The following is a 16,347-nucleotide window of genomic DNA, read 5'->3' on the forward strand; positions in this document are numbered from 1 at the left end:
ACAGCTCTTAACAGGAAGCACTGAGGCGAGAGACATGAGGGGGAATCTGAGCCCAGCAAGAAGTGCTCTCTCTCTCTCTCTCTCTCACTCTCTCTCTCTCTCTCTCTCTCTCTGTCCTGGCAATGAGTCCTTCACAAAGCTCATAGCTAAACTGCGGCACTCTCGCACACAGGAGATAAGAGACAGCCACCCAATTTGAATGGCTTTAAAGCAGGATTAGACGTGGAGAAGACTATTGAACGGGACTAGTGATTCAAGATGCTTCTGAATGCCAATTGCTAGAAATCACGTGGGGAGAGATGCTGTTGAGCTCAGGCCCTGAAGGAGCGTCTCCACCCCCATCGTTCAGTCCGGACACTGAGATCCAGTGCCGAGGGCCTTCTGGCGGTTCCCTCAATGCGAGAAGTGAGGTTACAGGGAACCAGACAGAGGGCCTTCTCGGTAGTGGCGCCCGCCCTGTGGAATGCCCTCCCTTCAGATGTGAAGGAAATAAGCAGCTATCTTATATTTAAAAGACATCTGAAGGCAGCCCTGTTCAGGGAAGTTTTTAATATTTAATGCTATGTTGTTTCTAACACTTGATTGGAAGCCGCCCAGAGTGGCTGGGGAAACTCAGTCAGATGGGCGGGGTATAAATAAATTATTATTATTATTATTATTATTATTATTATTATTCAGAAGCATCCAGTTGGCTGCTGTGAGGTTGCTGGACGAGATGAGCCTTTTGGCCTGATCCTGCTTCAGAACTCTCCTTACGTTCAAAGAGCAGCAGGCATCATTCGAGCGATACAGAAAAAGGCAGCTGTAGCCTAATAAAGGGCAACAATCCTCTGATCTAGTGTTTCCCAAACTTGGCTCTCCAGTGGTTTTTGGGGACTACAACTCCCATCATCCCTAGCGATAAGGACCAGCGGTCAAGGATGATGGGAACTGTAGTCCAAAAACAGCTGGAGACCCAAGTTTGGGAAACAGTGATTGACGAACTCAGTGGCGTGTCTCAGATGCTCAGCGCCACTTTCCTGCCTCCGTGGGGCTTCAGCAGGAGATGTTTACTGAAAGTCAGCACAGGAGGGCAACACCAATGAGTCGTGGCCAGGAAAGGCAGCTGAGCGAGGGCAGGGAACTCTGCTTGAATGGTCCTGGAACCACGGGGAAATTCTGATGTTTTGAGGGAGGAAGCTCTATGCCTCGGGAGTAGAGTATCTGCTTTGCATGCAGGAAGTCCCAAATTCAATCCCCGGCATCTTCAGGTCGGGCTGGGAAAGACCCTGAAGAGTTGCTGCCAGTCAGTGTAGACTATACTGAGAGAAATGAGCCAACCGTCAGATCCAGTCTGAGGCTTCTTAAGTTTCTGCGTCTCAAGGACAGAGCATCTGCTTTGCATGCAGAAGGTTCAATCCCCAGCATCTCCAGACAGGGCTGGGAGATGCCCCCTATCTGAAACCCCAGACAGCTGCTGCCAGTCAGTGTAGACAGTACTGAGCTAGTACTGGCTCAGGTTAAGGCAGCTCTCTATATCCATTGCTTCACACACTTTTGCCTCTGTCCCCATCTGCTACCGGCATGCGGCCCCCAGAAAATTATCTTTGAGGGAATGTGGCCCTCAGTATGAAAGGTTCCTGTCATGCCTCTTTCCGTGGTCATTTATCAATTCGGGGAAATGTTTTCTAGAGGGACGTGAATATCTTGCTCCTCTTTTTGTTGACAACATGGATTTATCTTATTATTAATAGATATGGATCTGCCAACAGCTTTCGAGCATGTTATCTGGGAAAATTCTGAAGCCAGCGCAGTGTCTGGGACCGCCTCTCTTTTGCCATTTGTAATGCTGGAAAGATTTTTCAAGGAAGTTTTCCCCAGATGAAACTGATCACAACTGGACACGGGTGGTGTCTTGTGGCCGTCATTTCGACCCATTTGTGCTCAGCGACAAGGTAGGCATCTCACAAAGCAGCAGAGGTTTAGGATTAGAGTTTTGCTTTTCCCACATGGGGTATCTTCCCAGTGTTACGGAAAAATTCGGGGTGCAGGTTTACTCCGCTGCCCAGCTCATTGAGATGCCACTCCCCACGGGTCTCTCCTGGTCAGCAAAAGAAAGAATCTCCAGCCAAGTTAAAGAAGCAAACAGCGGTCAGTAGACCTGATCTTTATTTGTTGCAACAAGGTTCAAACACACAAAGAGTAGGAACCCTGGGCATGGGGTTGCATGGACTTTTAAGACCTTCCCACCCCCCTTCCCATAATACATTTCCAGATGCATCATCAATACATCACCAACGAGTCACTAAGAAGGAGGGAATCTTGCACAGTAACATGAGCCAGATTCATTTCCTGAACACCTTCAAAAACAATAAAACTAATTACATCAATCATTGCCCTCTGGGTTTTCCTGAAGATGGGCTTTGTGAATACCTGGCTTCAGCAAACTCCATCAAGGGAAGAAGGTATAGGGTTATAAAGGCCAGGACTAGCCGCCTGAAAAACAGTTTCTACGCTAATGCAATTCTGGTTCTAAATGCAGCATAAGGGGTCTCTGTAGTATAGTGTATTTTAAAATGGGGTTTTAGAGTTTTTTAGGGGTTTTTGAATGTTTTATGTAGTTTTTATGTAGTTTTATGTAGTTTTTATGTAGTTTTATGTAGTTTTGTGGTAGTTTTATGTAGTTTTGTGGTAGTTTTATGTCATTTTTCAATTTCATTGTTCCGCAAGGGACAATGACAATAAAGATATTGTATCGTATCGTATCGGGATAGTTGTCTGGTCCATTGTTATCTTTTTCCTACTCCCTGGGGAGGGGGGAGGTGTACGTGACTCTATGTATCAGGGATTATGGAGGCAGGGGAAGACCTGGACCCCCCTCTTCCAGAGGAGTCATTAGCCACTGGAACCAAGGAAATGGGTCAAACTGTTGAATTCTGGCAATTATTTGATTCTATATTGGATAGATTTTGAATTATGGTGCTGGAGGAGAATCTTGAAAGTCCCATGGACTGCAAGAAGAGCAAACCTATCCATTCTGAAGGAAATCAGCCCTGAGTGCTCACTGGAAGGACAGATCCTGAAGCTGAGACTCCAATACTTTGGCCACCTCATGAGAAGAGAAGACTCCCTGGAAAAGACCCTGATGTTGGGAAAGATTGAGGGCACAAGGAGACGGGGATGACAGAGGATGAGATGGTTGGATAGTGTTCTCAAAGCTACCAGCATGAGTTTGACCAAACTGCGGGAGGCAGTGGAAGACAGGAGTGCCTGGCGTGCTCTGGTCCATGGGGTCACGAAGAGTCGGACACGACTAAACGACTAAACAACAACAATATTGGATAGTCAGGGGGAAACAGTACAATACATGGTATCCACTTATTGCTACCAGTGCCAGGTATAAGCTAAACAAGCTACAGCTTAGAGCCCACTCTCTTGGGGCCCCCCAAAACATTTAAAGGGGAAACAAACTGAATGTGCATTTCCAAAATATAAGATGAAAAACAAATAAAATAAAACCTACCTACAGCAACAGTGTTTTGTGTTGTGTAGGCTCCTATGACGTAAGTAATGGGCCCCACCTGCTCCCTAAAATATCACTGGTTTGCTCATTTCTATATACAGGGTGGCTACATTCTGCATGGACTGGTTGCAAATGGGCAAATGGCTTTAGATACCTATTAGGTCCATAAATTACCATATAGCATATATTCAACACAAAAAAACAGCGACAATTTGTTGTTGACAAAGGACAGCTGGACATCTAAAGGGCCCCATTACCTTCAGTAGCTTAGGGCCTCATCAAACCTCAATCCGGCTCTGATTGCTAGTTTTCTGATCTTTGCTGTTGTGCGCGTATGGCGCTGTGTCAACGGTCATTGTCCTGGCCTTAGTTAGAGGCTGTGGTGGGGACTTGGGAATTTGGGAAAGTCATTTAACTGCCCCCTCTCCCCGTTCCTGGTTTTAACACCAGGTTTGATGAGCCCCAGCTGTCCCTCACTACTTCCCTCTACAGCACAAACAGAAACCGTCTTATTGACCATTGGTCCAGCTATTGGTCCGCTCAAAGCAGAATTAGCCCAAACCTGAAGAGGACCTCCCAAATGATAAGTTCTATTCTGTTCAAGCCTCAAGGTGTCCTGGGCTCCCCTTTGTTGGAGGCATTTCAGCAGCCAGAGATGCTTGTGTCTGCCTCCTGTGTTGCAGATCTTGCAAAGACTGGGGTGGGGTTGTACTGGGTGACCTCCATTATCTTTTTCTAGCCCTATGATCCTATGAGTCAAAGGGGGAGGGGGTTAGATCTGGAAGGGGCAACCACCACCGCGTCAAACGTTTGTGATAAAAAACAGTAGAGGTAATTGATTCAAAGTTTCTTCTCAAACCCAGAGCTGCTTAGTTAGGTGGGCTGATCCACATACTGCTCTGCGGTCAATGAGTTTATCAGAAATAAGAATCTTAATATTAAAGCACTTTTTGTACACGTACCAGCTAGGGACTGAGATTTGCCGTTGTCACACACATCATTTCACTGCCAAATGGTGAGATGTGGCCATGAGTCGTGACTTTAAGAACTTTTGTGCGCACAGAACTACAAGATGGCTGGTCATTATAAACTTCCAAGGTCAGAGAATCCTAGAACTGTAGAGTAGGAAGGGACCACAATATGGTTACCAGACGTCCCTGTTTCCCAGGAACAGTCCCCAGATTTACAAATCTGTGCCCGGACAAAATCTGTCCCCGGATTTCATTTAATGTCCCCAGATTTATATTTTAAGTGTTGTAGATTTATTAGTAGGGAATGAATGTTGTGTGATTGGTTCAACGGTACAAGACACATCGTATGGGGACTTCTGGAGAGGCAAAATGGCAGGCGCCACGGCAGTGGCCAGCTCCTGAAGCCAGCCAGAGCTAACTGTGCTACCAGACTGGTGCTGCCGCCGCCACTGCCAAGGGGGAACCGGGGACACCTGGCGTGTCAACTGGGGGAGCCACTGATCCCCCCCCCCCGCCATGACCCAAATCGAGCCGGGAGTGAGAGTGTCTGGCCACCCAGCTGACTGCTCAGCGGTGCTCCGGAGCCAGGAAAACCCCGGAGCCGACGTAGGGAGAAGGAGAGGAGAAGGAAGAGAGAGAAAGAGGAAGGAGAAAAAAGAGGGGAGCCCCAAACCTATTGTGCTGCTACCGCCGCCGCTGAGAAGGAGAGGTAGGAGAGCACTGGGAGGGCAAGGACACGTGGCTGAGCCCAGGCCCGACCCGAGCCTACTCCATGGTGGATAGCACTCCAAGAGAGCAGGCTGGGGCCCAGAGGAAGGCCATGCGACAGGAGACCACAGAAGAGAAGATATCCCGAATTCTTTGGAAAGAATCTGGTAACCTTAGACCACAAGGGACCATCTAGTCCGGGCATGGCCAAACTTGGCCCTCCAGATGTTTTGGGACTACAACTCCCATCATCCTTGGCTAACAGGATAGTGGTCAGGGATGATGGGAATTGTAGTCCCAAAACATCTGGAAGGTGACGTTTGGCCATGCCTGATCTAGTCCAACCCCCTGCAAATGCAGGAGTATTTTGCCCAACATGGGGCTAAACTGACAGACTTTCCTGTTCCCCTGGGCATTGTATGTCTGATAGAGCCTGGCCATAGCAACCTTGAAATTAGCAACCGGGAGCATATATGACTGTTTTGATATGGTTTTAGATGTTCTTTATAAAAAATAAAATAGATGGTTTTTAGTTGTTTTCAAAATGTTTTTATGTTATTTTAAAATTGCATTGTTTTTAACATTTTGATTTTTGCTCCTTTAGGAGGAAGGCTGGAGAAGAAATTTATTACAGACAAATAAATATTGCTCAGCGTACAGTAAGAACTAAGGGTGTGTGTGTGTCAGGGTTTTAATCCACATAGGGCAGCAAAAATAAGACACACTGACTCCCAGCTAGTGCTCAGTAGTGTTGCTGACATTTCCTGTAGAAAACCCCCAAGTGTGTGGTTTATGTGACAAGGGCTCCATCAGACACTGAGCTCTCTACTTGTGAGAGAGGCGGGGGAAAGGGAAAGAAACCGTGCAGGCCCAGAAGGTAAGAATTTACTCAACTTGACGTCAAACTAACCACCAGCCTTGGGAGTTGACTCCAGAAATGTCAGTGCATGGACTCTGTGCTGTCATTCCTCGCTGAGGAAGCCCAGTGCATTGAAGTTTAGATGTCATTCTCATCACCTGTGCCATGGGGGAGAGACGTCAGAGACTGCTTGTCTGCAGAAGTCAGGGGGTGGGGTGGCTCCCTCGTCAGAAAGGCACCCTGGCGTCTCTGCAGGTATCTCGAAATGTCAACACAAAAGGCCAAGCAGGTGAAGACTCATGTCAAGAAGGTGAAGAGGGAGCAAAAGACTTCTCATGATTTCTCTCCCTCCCTCCCTCTTTCTCTGCAAAATGTTGCCTAGAAACTACACTGAAAACCACACAAGTCCCATCACCTTTCTCTGCTCGTCGGCTGTGGCTCAGCGGTAGAGCATCTGCTTTGTGGTCAGAAGGTCTCCGTCCCGACCTGTCTGTGAGAGACTGCTGCCAGCTATCTGGGCAATATTGACCCAAGTGGACTGGCGTTCGGACCATAGCTGTCAACCTTCCCTTTTTTTGCAGGAAATTCCCTTATTCCAGCGCCGTTTCCCCCTGCTTCCTGCTGCTATCCCGGATTGCTAGATATCCTGTAGACTGTCCCCGGGACAGGTGAGGCTGCTGATCCCTTATTTTCAAATCTGAAAGTTGACAACTAAGGTTCAGACTTGATAAAAGACAGGTTCCTGCGTCTTAGAGGTTCACTGGCAGGGTATCTGCCTTGCACGCAGACAATCCCAGGTTCAATCCCCACACTGGCCAAGCGGCCATTCAGTGAGGGGGCCGGGGGCACGATGGTGAGGTCAGGCCAGCCTCTAGGGCCCAGAGACCCCCCAGCAGCAGGCAGGGCAGGACGGGGATCCCGGTGGGGGTGGGGTGCCTGGCTCGCTTCCCCTAAAATCGTGCACCTGGGGCTATGGCCCCTCTGCCCCCCCCCCATGCTATGCCCTCTGCAGTTCCCTCCATTGTCTTGCACTTGCACTCCCTGTGCACATTTTCAATAATAATGACACTGCGATTTGGAACTCCTGTTTGGAGCCCTAAACGGCCTCGGCCCAGTATACCTGAAGGAGCATCTCCATGCCCATCGTTCAGCCCAAACACCGAGGTCCACCTCCGAGAGTCTTCTGGCGGTTCCCTCCCTGCAAGAAGTGAGGTTACAGGGAACCAGGTAGGGGGCCTTCTCAGTAGTGGTGCCCTCCTTGTGGAATGCCCTCCTACAAGATGTCAAGGAGATAAAGAATTACACAACTTTTAGAAGATGTCTGAAGGCAGCCCTGTACCGGGAAGTTTTTAATGTTGGATGTTCCTACCAGCATGAGTTTGACCAAGCTGCGGGAGGCAGTGGAAGACAGGAGTGCCTGGCGTGCTCTGGTCCATCGGGTCATGAAGAGTCGGACACGACTAAACGACTAAACAACAACAAAAAAAAAACATGTGGTAGAAGCTGCCCAGAGTGGCTGGGAAAACCCAGCCAGGTGGGAATGGTGTAAATAAGATGGTGGTCGTGGTGGTGATTTCTAGCACATCATAGTCCAACATCCTCTTTCCAACATCCTCTTTCCCACAATCAGAAGGCTCCAGGAAACCCTTAGGCAGGACATGAAGACAACAACCCTCTCTCGCTGTTACTCATAAGAACATAAGGAGATCCCTGAAGGAAACCAATTAGAAATATGGGTATTAAAGAGAATGTGGCCCGCAATATTGATGGTGACATACTACAGGACTGGCAAGGTCCAATCCAGAAAAAAGGTTGGAACCTGATACTAATCCCTCAAAAACTTGTATTTGTTCACTACCCAAAACTAAAGGGCTTCCTCTCACGGATAGATCGCATAATGCATTTCCTGAACATCCTGAATGATATGTTGCCAGGAGGAGTAAAGCCAAATGATATTGTTTCTATAGAGTACGTACATTATGATGGTTACTCAGTATGAGCAATGATCAGCTTTCAAGATCAAAATTTGACCAAACTTATCCACAGATCAGGGACACGGGTGGCACTGTTGGTTAAACCACAGAGCCTAGGACTTGCTGATCAGAAGGTCGGCGGTTTGAATCCCTGCGACGGGGTGAGCTCCCGTTGCTCGGTCCCTGCTCCTGCCAACCTAGCAGTTTGAAAGCACGTCAAAGTGCAAGTAGATAAATAGGTACCACTCTGGCGGGAAGGTAAACGGCATTTCCGTGCGCTGCTCTGGTTCGCCAGAAGCTGCTTAGTCATGCTGGCCACATGACCCGGAAGCTGCATGCCGGCTCCCTTGGCCAATAAAGTAAGATGAGCGCCACAACCCCAGAGTCAGCCACGACTGGACCTAATGGTCAGGGGTCCCTTTACCTATCCACAGATCAAGACATCTATTCTTAAAGGAAAGGATAGCAATACTAAGATTCTTTGAAAATTGACCCCCCCCCCTTTGATGCCCTGAAGGATCAAGCCAGTGGCACCATCCACAGCGGCATCCTACTCTCACAGTGGCCAACCTGACTTCCAAGTGGGAAGCCCACAAGTATTTCCTGAGCATAATGGCAACTCTCCCCACTTGTGATTCCCAGAGACTGGTATTCAGAAGCAGACTGCCTCCAGCAGTGGAGGGAGAAGATAGCTAGTAGCCTTTGCTAGCCTTCTCCTCCTCGAACTTGTCAAATCCCCTTATAGAGCCCTCCAAGTTGGTGGCCATCGCTGATGCTTGTAGGAGTGAGCCCCATTTTGTCACCATGCACCATTTTGTTTGTGACCGCTGTATTGTATTATTTTACGTTGCAAGAGGCATTATCAGAGGTCAAGGGCCCATTCCAGGCAGACAGAAACTCTCGAGAAGGATGGGAATGTCCGAAGGGCCAGACAGAGAGCCTTGCGGTGGGATACTTTTGATCCACGGGTCTGAAATTCTCCCCCTCCCCTTGATCTCCTGCATTCAAATCACACTTCATTGCTCCAAAGCAGAGAATGGTTTCAACATTTCCCCCCAAAAATTGAATTATCAAATTCATTTTCTGTGTCTTCCCCGGTTCTTGATGCAGAACGTGGATGCCTAAAAATGGATCCGAATAATCTGTGACATTTTGCTTTTGCTGAATCAGAGAATCAGAAAGCCGCAGGTACGCCAATGATCTCTTAACCCCAAGTACCCAGAAGTGAGACGTTTGCTAAGGCTGCATTTAACCAAATCTTCTTGTCTTAAATGTTCTCAGCTTCGTATCTTTAGGTCTGTACCTGGAAACCAAGTGTGATGACTCTGCACGAGACGGTGACCGCAGAGAGGGCCGCTTCCTTTGCAAAGCGGTGTCATCAGTGTACATGGCATCCGGTCGTGAACGTGAAACCCCAGTGACGGACGGCCGATCTCTCAGCACATTTGAGAAGATAATCTCTGACGACGAAAGCGAGAAAAGATAACTCTAGCATCTGCCAAAATATAAAGACACTGAGTAGTATCCAAGTAAGCTACACTGAGAGTCAACCCACAGAAGTAAGTGGACCGAAGTTAGTCATGTCCATTGTTTTCAAAGAGTCTACTCTGGGTAGGACGAACCAGCGGGAGACCTTGAGGTCTCAGATTTCAGCAGTGCCCTGGGCAAAATTCAGTGCTCCTGCATCTCACCTTCAATTCTCTAGCATATGTTGTGGCTCCCCCAATGGCAACCCTGAGGCTCCGCTCTCAGTGTGACTGAACTGGTTGTGTTCCCAGGAGCTTCCTTCAGCCAATCAGAAGCTGTGCTTTGGTTTCCGAACGTTTTAGAAGTCGAACGGACTTCTGGAATGGATTCTGTTTGACTTCCCAGATACGACTGTACTAACCGACCTCATATCATAAAGATATTGGCATGGAGCCTGGTTTACTCTATATTTATTATCAGTATTAGTATTAGTATTAGTATTATTAGTATTAGTATATCACCTTCTGCCCATAGATCTCAGGACCGTTCACAATTTAGAGGTCATTATAAATATATCCCGTATAAGTTGTTAAATCATCTCCTAATGGTGGCACCAGGGACGCGGGTGGCGCTGTGGGTTAAAGCCTCAGTGCCTAGGGCTTGCTGATCAAAAGGTCGGCGGTTCGAATCCTCGCGGCGGGGTGCGCTCCCGCTGTTCGGTCCCAGTGCCTGCCAACCTAGCAGTTTGAAAGCACTCCCGGGTGCAAGTAGATAAATAGGGACCGCTTACTAGCGAGAAGGTAAACGGCGTTCCGTGTGCGGTGCTGGCTCGCCAGAGCAGGGATGTCACACTGGCCACGTGACCCAGAAGTGTCTTCGGACAGCGCTGGCCCTTGGCCTCTTTGAGTGAGATGGGCGCACAACCCTAGAGTCTGTCAAGACTGGCCCGTACGGGCAGGGGTACCTTTACCTTTAATGGTGGCACACATGAAGATAGCCTTCTGTTTAAAGAACGCTGATAAGGACTACCTGCAGAAGACATGGTAGAATCATAGAATCATAGAGTTCGAAGAGACCACAAGGGTCATCGAGTCCAACCCCCTGCCAAGCAGGAAACACCATCAGAGCACTCCTGACATATGGTTGTCAAGCCTCTGCTTAAAGACCTCCAAAGAAGGAGACTCCACCACACTCCTTGGCAGCAAATTCCACTGTCGAACAGCTCTTACTGTCAGGAAGTTCTTCCTAATGTTTAGGTGGAATCTTCTTTCTTGTAGTTTGTATCCATTGCTCCGTGTCCGCTTCTCTGGAGCAGCAGAAAACAACCTTTCTCCCTCCTCTATGTGACATCCTTTTATATATTTGAACATGGCTATCATATCACCCCTTAACCTCCTCTTCTCCAGGCTAAACATGCCCAGCTCCCTTAGCCGATCCTCATAAGGCATTGTTTCCAGGCCTTTGACCATTTTGGTTGCCCTCCTCTGTACACGTTCTAGTTTGTCAGTGTCCTTCTTGTACTGTGGTGCCCAGAACTGGACACAGTACTCCAGGTGAGGTCTGACCAGAGCAGAATACAGTGGCACTATAACTTCCCTTGATCTAGATGCTATACTCCTATTGATGCAGCCCAGAATTGCATTGGCTTTTTTAGCTGCTGCATCACACTGTTGGCTCATGTTAAGTTTGTGGTCAACCAAGACTCCTAGATCCTTTTCACATGTACTGCTCTCAAGCCAGGTGTCACCCATCTTGTATTTGTGCCTCTCATTTTTTTTGCCCAAGTGCAATACTTTACATTTCTCCCTGTTAAAATTCATCTTGTTTGTTTTGGCCCAGTTCTCTAATCTGTCAAGGTCGTTTTGAAGTGTGATCCTGTCTTCTGGGGTGTTAGCCACCCCTCCCAGTTTGGTGTCATCTGCAAATTTGATCAGGATGCCCCTGAGTCCATCATCCAAGTCGTTGATAAAGATGTTGAATAAGACCGGGCCCAAGACAGAACCCTGTGGCACCCCACTAGTCACTCTTCTCCAGGATGAAGAGGAACCATTGATGAGCACCCTTTGGGTCCGGTCAGTCAGCCAGTTACAAATCCACTGAGTGGTAGCATAGTCAAGACCGCATTTTACCAGCTTCTTTACAAGAATATCATGGGGCACCTTGTCAAATGCCTTGCTGAAATCAAGGTAGACTACATCCACTGCGTTCCCTTCATCTACCAGGCTTGTAATTCTGTCAAAAAATGAGATCAGGTTAGTCTGACATGACTTATTTTTCAGAAATCCATGCTGACTATTGGTGATCACAGCATTCCTTTCTAGGTGCTCACAGATTGTTTGCTTAATGATCTGCTCCAGAATCTTCCCTGGTATTGATGTCAGACTGACTGGGCGGTAATTATTTGGGTCCTCTCTTTTCCCCTTTTTGAAAATAGGGACAACATTTGCCCTCCTCCAGTCTGCCGGGACTTCGCCTGTTCTCCAGGAATTCTCAAAGATGACTGCCAGTGGTTCTGAGATCACATCTGCCAGTTCTTTTAATACTCTTGGATGCAGTTCATCTGGCCCTGGAGACTTGAATACATCTAAACTAGCCAAGTATTCTTGTACTATCTCCTTAGTTATTCTGGGCTGTGTTTCCTCTGCTGAATCATTTCCTCCAAATTCTTCAGGTCGGGCATTGTTTTCTTTATCGGAGAAGACTGAGGCAAAGAAGGCATTGAGGAGTTCAGCCCTTTCTGTGTCCCCTGTTTGCATTTCACCATCTTCTCCTCTGAGTGACCCCACTGTTTCTTTGTTCTTCCTTTTGCTACGAACATACCCATAGAAGCCTTTTTTGTTGCTTTTAACCTCTCTAGCAAGCCTGAGTTCATTCTGTGCTTTAGCTTTTCTGACTTTGTGTCTACACGTGCTGGCTATTTGTTTGAATTCCTCTTTGGTGGTTTCCCCCCTTTTCCATTTTTTGTACACATCCTTTTTAAATCTTAACTCAGTTAAAAGTTCTTTAGATAGCCACCCTGGCTTCTTTAGGCACCTTCCATGTTTCCGTCTCATTGGTATTGCCTGAAGTTGTGCTTTTACTATCTCCCTCTTAACAAACTCCCAGCCATCATGAACTCCCTTTCCTTTTAGTATTACTGTCCATGGGATCTCACCCAGCACTTCCCTAAGTTTTATGAAGTCAGCTTTCTTAAAGTCAAGAAATTGAGTCCTAGTATGCTTGGCTGCTCCTTTCCGTTGTATAGTAAACTTCAGAAGAGCATGATCACTTGCGCCTAATGATCCTTCCACTTCTACCCCATTAACCAGGTCATCGACATTGGTTAGGACCAGATCTAAAATGGCTGTTCCTCTTGTTGCTTCTCCCACTTTCTGGACAATGAAGTTGTCTGCAAGGCCAGTGAGGAATCTGTTTGACCTTATGCTCTTGGCTGAGTTTGACATCCAACAAATATCTGGGTAATTGAAGTCCCCCATTACTACTATCTCCCTTCCTTTTGCATGCTTGGCCATCTGTTCCAGGAAGGCATCATCTATGTCCTCCGTTTGGCTTGGGGATCTATAGTAAACTCCCACAATGAGGTCACTATTATTCTTCTCTCCCTTAATTTTGACCCAAATGCTCTCACTTTGGCTTTGAGGTTCTAAATCTTGGATCTCTTCACAGGTATACACATCCCTGACATATAACGCCACTCCTCCTCCTTTCTTGTCTGGTCTGTTTCTCTGAAATAGATTGTATCCCTCCATTTTTACATTCCAATCGTGGGACTTATCCCACCAGGTTTCAGTGATGCCTATTATGTCATATTTAGTTTGCTGTACCAAGAGCTCAAGCTCATCTTGTTTATTTCCCATGCTTTGTGCATTAGTGTACAGACATTGAAGTCCATTAGTCATTCCCCCGTGTCTCTTATTTAAGGATTTTCTCCTCCCACCACTAGGTCTGCTTGCTGTTTGCTCCATTTGGTCTATGACATTTGGATGATCATCTTCATCAATTAATAGACTCCTACCTTCAGGAGCACTGTCTCCCTCCCCCACATTAGTCAGTTTAAAGCCCTCCTGATGAGGTTTCTTAGTTTTTTGGCAAAAACATTCCTCCCAACCGTTGTGAGGTGCAGCCCATCGCTTGCCAGAAGTCCATCCTCAAGAAACTGCAGTCCGTGATCTAAGAATCCAAACCGTTCCTGTTTACACCATTTGCGAAGCCAGCTGTTTACTTCCACTATTTTCCTCTCTCTCCCTGGGCCACGTCGTTCAACTGGGAGGACAGATGAGATGACGATTTGTGCATTTAATTGCTTCAATTTCCTGCCCAGAGCCTCGTAGTCTCTTTTGATCTTCTGGAGGCTATTGCTTGCAGTGTCATTGGTTCCCACATGAACCAAGAGGAAGGGGTATTTGTCAGTGGGTTTTATGATTCCTTGCAGTCGTTCAGTTACATCTTGGATCTTAGCCCCGGGGAGACAGCACACTTCCCGAGACATCTTGTCAGGCCCACAGATCACTGCTTCTGTTCCCCTCAGTAGGGAATCCCCTATCACCACTACACGCCTTCTCTTAGGTTTGGTCAGGGTTCTTCCGTGAGCGGTCCGTTCCAAGGTCGCCTGCACATTCCCTGAGGACTGACTTTGCTGCTCATCTTCATATACGTGATTGAATGTAATGAGGGAGAGATCCTCAAATGGAGTCTGCTCTTCGTCTTCCATGCTAGGGGAGAGGACCTCAAAGCGATTGTGTATTTCTAGACAATCAGAGCGAACCCTGGGCCTCCTACTTCTTTGAGTCACGTTTCTCCACATATCGGGCTCCTGTGTTTGTGAACTAGCCTCCTTCTCAGGGGAGTCCCCTGTCTCCTCCTTGGTGGAGACGGTGTGCTCTGTTGCTTCCAAGAAGAGCTCCAGCTCTCTAATTCTTTGGAGCGTAGCTACACGTTCCTCCAGTTGCTGGACTTTGTCTTTTAGGAGGGCAATCAACATGCAATTGCTGCACGTAAAGCTGCCTGCAACCTTTGGCAAGATGGCAAACATTGCGCAGGAACCGCAGGCGACTGCAGCTGTTCCCTCCCCCTCCATCTTGAGAATGTGTCGTTGGGCTTGAGACTAGCTCCCCTAAATCTAAAAGATGGTTCAAACTGCGCGCGCCGATAGGCGCGCGCTGCTGCCCTGCAAACACTGATGGTAAGGTCTATGGTGTCTAGTCTTGACTGATAAGCCCACCCAGTGTTGTAGGGTGATGCATGGTGAAAACCACAAAGATCGTTCTGGTATGGATTGCTATATACCAATTTCATTTCTTAACTCTCATCTTCAGAAGAGCCTCAACTTTCTGTAGCTCATCACTGTGCTCTGGTAACTTCTGGGCTGGATTGCTGCAACACGCTCTACATGGGGCAGCCCATGAAGATGATTCAGAAGTGTCCACCCAAATGCACCAGCCAGGTCCCTGCCTGGGGGTTCCCTTCTGATCTCCTTGTTTTAAAAACAACCACACTGGCTGCCAGTTCGTTTACGGGCGTAATAGAAGGTGCTCACATGGGTGTTTAAAGCCCTAAATGACTTCGGCCCCAAATATCTGGAAGACCGCCTCCTTTTCTATAGACTCTCAAGGGTACTGAGATGGCAGAAGGGATCTTCTTAGTAGTTCCTCCACCCTAGGAAGGTTGATTTGGGGGAATGGCCTGGAGCAGAGCCTTCTCTGGGGTGGCCCCTAAACTGTGACACTCTCTCCCCAAGGAGGAGTGTTTGGCACCTTCCTTACACAGCTTCCAGATATTGCTGAAGATGCACCTCTTCCCCCTGGCTTTTGACACTTGTGCGTTTTTACTGTATTTTATATTTTACTGTATTTTACTGCATTATTGTATTTTAATATTTTGCTGGAAGCCCAGCCAGATGGGTGGGGTATAAATAAATTAGTAGTAGTAGTAGTAGTAGTAGTAGTAGTAGTAGTAGTAGTATTTTAGGATGCACCTTATTTCTATGATTGTGAATCATTTTAAACTGATTTTAGTATTGTGTTTTAATGTTATATCCCACCCTGGGTGAAGGGCAGAGAATTGATAACAACAGCAAAGTAGCAGCCACTCTTTCTGGCTGAGCTACCTGAATTGAAAATATGATGTTATTTTATGACTATATTTGTAATACTGAAACTGATTTGAACCTGTTGACTGATGCACTTTCCCCCCTTTGTATTATTTTGAATCAAAACATACACACACACACATGTATCTGTATGTATGTATGTATGTATATATATGTATATTTATATGTATATATTTTTCACATCCCTGCATGGAGTTTTGACTAATACACTTTTTCTTCTTCGCAAGCAATTTCCGCTAACACGGTGCATTTTTGCATTGCATCCCATGCTAGCCCTACTCAGAGTAGACCCACTGAAGTTAATGGGAATGGCTAACTATGGTCCATTCATTTCAGTAGGCCTACACTGAGTAGAACTTACTTGGAAGTGACTCTTTTGTGTTATTTTCACCGGGTGGCAGCCCATTCTTGTTCAATTCAGAGTGATCCCATTGAAATGAATGGACCTTACTAACATGTCTGCCAGTTTCAGTGGTCTGTAGCCTATGCTAATCCTTGATTGAATGAAAAGGTATTGCAATAATGACTAAGGGGTCAGTCACAATCCCTGCTTGCCTTGTTACTTTCCCCTGGGGAAACCCAATGTTTACCACTAAATGGGAGAAAACATCAGTCACGTTTTCTCTGGATAAATGTTTTCTCTGATTTAGAGCTAAGAATGCAGACCCTCCAAAGGTCCCTATTTTCTAGGGATATCCCTGATTTAGAGAAGCCATCCTGGTTTCTGATTTGATCCCGAAATGTCCCACTTTTCCTTA

Source organism: Podarcis tiliguerta (assembly GCF_965153285.1).
Source record: "Podarcis tiliguerta genome assembly, chromosome: 8".
In the NCBI taxonomy this organism is placed as follows: Eukaryota; Metazoa; Chordata; class Lepidosauria; order Squamata; family Lacertidae; genus Podarcis; species Podarcis tiliguerta.